Below are 3,292 nucleotides of genomic sequence, written 5' to 3'. Positions count from 1 at the left end.
GATTCTCTGTGTTTTCTCATCAGAGCAAAGACTCCGAGCTGCTGGAAATGGGGTCAGGCTGTAGCCCCAGCACTGCGCCTCTCTAGGGGTTCCCCATCCCCCTCTCTGCAGGGCACACTCCGCACTTGTTTCCCTGAAACAGGAGCTTAGGAAGGTAGAGCTTGGCCTCTGACACTCTCATTGTAGGCCAGCAGAGACCCCTGGGAGGACAGGCCAAAGGCCTGCAGCCTGTGGGGTCTGAGAGGGGCAGGCCAGCTGTCCACCTGTGACCCCTGTGGTCTCCCCATTACAGCCTCCAGGCTGTGCCGCATACCTTGCTGGGTGTGAGCCACTAGCCGCTAGGGCTGATCTCCCCTTCTGTGTTTGGACAGCCCTTAGGGACAGGCCACACTGTTGGTTGAGCTGCCCTTTGTGTGTCCAGCGGCTGTTCGCCGCCACGCAGGATTCTGGACCTTGTTTCCTTGTGTCAGGCCCATTTCCTCAAGCTGAAAGTCCCGGTTTCTGTAGCTGCTGCTTTGGGACACGGTGCAGTTCCTGGTGCCAGTCTTGCAGTGGGGGTCTCCAGTGCTGAGATGGTGGGTCAGAGGATGGAGGGGGTCCAGCAGCCACCTGCCCCCCTGTTACCCGTTGGTTAGGGAAGAGGTCAGTGGGGGAAGAGAGCAAGAGGAAGGCTTCCCTTGGCTAGGCTAGCAGCCTGTGGTAGGAGAGGGCAGGGCTGCCATCCTACCTCTCTCTGGGCCCCCTTGCTCAGGATCCGAGCCCTCCGCTGGCCGCCCCCGCCGTACGCCACGGCTCCAATCCCTATATGAGTGAGCAGTAAAATCACATAGGAATAAAAAGCCATAGAGAACAGCGAGGCCTGGGGCTGCTCCTGCTGGTCCCCTCCACCCTGGCTGTGCCCTTGTCTCCAGGGGTAGGAGGGGCTCTGGGCCAGGGCTGGCACACCCTCTCCCTGGGAAGTGTCTCCCTTTCGCCTACTTGGGCTCTGGACAGTCTAGCTGGCACATGGTCTGTGACCTGGGGACAAGCTGAGGCGAGTCACGTGAACCAGGCTCTGGAGGCCAGGGAGGTTTAGGGAAGAGGGGAGTAGGCACCCCCCGGATACAGGGCACCGCTTCCTTTCCTTCTCTATTGGTGCGGAGTTTCCTCTGATGGCGGGGTTGTAATCTGGGGGACGATCACTACGTGGAGATGCCTGCGCCCTGTTGCTCCTCTGACAACCTCCTTGTTTCAGTCCTTGCCCTTGGGAGTGTGAGTGTTAGTGCGAGGTGTCAAGTTCCAGGCAAGAGCAGGATAGGAGGGCCGGGCCTATGGCAGAAGTTTGTTTGTCTGCCCTGTCCTCAATGTGTGTGTGTGTGTGTGTGTGTCAGAATGTGAGCACACACATGTGGGTGGCCAGAGGTAGGGGATGGGCTGCTACTTGTGCACTAGGCCACTTACATGCCTGCTGAGGGGTTTGGGTGTGGGTGGGGTCTTGCCAGAGGGCACCCCTGTGCCTCTTTGGCCCTTGCCATAGGCCTGTGTTTGTGGGGGCTGGGAGGCCAGGGGCTGGATGGGGCCTAACCCATTAGCTTTGCCCATTTGGTATCCCCAAGATGAGAACAGATATATTTGGCTTCAATCTAGATGACAATATGAGATAGACGTTGCATGGTGAGTATTCAATAGGACTTACTATTTGCTCCATAAATTCCAATTACGGGTCAAAATAATTGCTCCCATCCTGTGGCTCTTGGCTTCCTTCTCTCCTGGCTCAGGTTCCTCTTGCCCCTGCGCCCACCTCATTTCCATTCCCTGAAGCTTTCCCTGCCCCACCTGGAGGCTTTTGCCACGCTGGGCGTCCAGCGTCCCCCACGCTCACACTGCTGCCACCTTTACAGGCCCTTCCGCTCTCTGTACTTGGCATGAACTAAGAACTGGGCAGTGGGCCTGGACAGCCCTTAGGTATCGGCTAATCCAAGTCCCTATATTTTATAGCTGGAGAAATGGAGAGGGAAGGTGGCTTGTCTGGGGCTGCCCAGCAAGTCTGCCACAGAACCAGAAGGAGAGCCAGGTCGAGACCTGCTTGCCCACACCCTGTGGGGCTCAGAGACCCTGGAGCCCAGAGAGAGCTCAACCAGAGTTAGGGTTCCCCTGTTGCCTCCCTGCTGACCCTCGACGGCTTAGGGATGGTGATGTGACCACACCTGGCCTGCCCTGGAACACAAAACAGATTTGTCGGTCCCTTTTTGGCTTAGATTTCACAGTTCCACTGCATGTATGATTTGGTAGAAAACCACACGGGGTTGGGTGACGGGTTTCTGCACAGCGTGTGTGTCTGCATCTGTATGCACATCTGTGCACTTGTGTGTGGGGATGTGTGCACACAGCTGCGTGTCCAGCCCCGCATCTGAGCCATGCTTCGCTCTGCCCTGGGGGGAGGACACACAGTTCGGTGTGGTCAGCCTGCTGGAGATACAGTGAAGCAAGTTGGGCAAAGAAGCTATAAAGGCTGGCAGAGGCCCACACGAAGGGCTTCATGTGCCTGGCTGCGGGGGTCAGACTTCACATGGACGGTGGTGGCAAGCCTCCTGGGATTTTGGCAAGGAGTGGTGCCAGGAGGCTGTTTCAGGACTCGGAGGCTGAGGCCTTCTTTACTGCAGGGATGGGTGATACTAGGGGGACACACCAGGAGGTGGAAGAAGTCCCAACAGGTGAGAGAGAGAGTTGTATCCGGGGCTGGGGAACCCCTCTCAGCTCCTTTCTGCCTGCCCCTCAGCAGCCTCACCACAGCAGCCTTCTGCAAGTCCAGGTGACCATTTAGGTGTCCACTTTGGAACCAAGGCTAGAAGCCCTGGCTCACCCACCCCTCTCAGGGCCTTCAGGGTCTTGCGGATCTGGGAGGTGGAGCAGCTGGGCACCTGGTGGAGGCTTTGGTGAGCGCGGGCACCCTGCCCTCCTGTAGGCTCTCACAAGGATGGCAGTTAAAAGACCTGGAAGGAGCCCTGCAGTGGGAGTTGGGCCCTAGTTCCTGGTCTTGCCACCATCCTTTCTCCAGGTCTTGCTTTTCCCTTCTGTCTAATGGGGACAACAACATCCCGTCCTGCTCATTGCTCTGGGGAGGGGTCAGCGGTAGACAGATCTGGGTAGGAAAGCCCTGTGGAAGTGGGGTACCCCGGGAGGGAGGCAAAGAAGGGAGAGGGGCTGACCTCTTCCAAGGAGAAGCTCAGGGAGCTCTCCATGCAGGGAGGCCCCCTTCTTCTGGGCAGGGCCTGGGTTAGAGCCAGCAAGGCCTTGGTGCTCACTGACGGAG

Source organism: Lutra lutra, chromosome 1 (genome assembly GCF_902655055.1).
Source record: "Lutra lutra chromosome 1, mLutLut1.2, whole genome shotgun sequence".
NCBI classification, from domain to species: domain Eukaryota; kingdom Metazoa; phylum Chordata; class Mammalia; order Carnivora; family Mustelidae; genus Lutra; species Lutra lutra.
The sequence above is the reverse complement of the archived record's forward strand: the minus strand, read 5'-3'. Positions refer to the sequence as shown.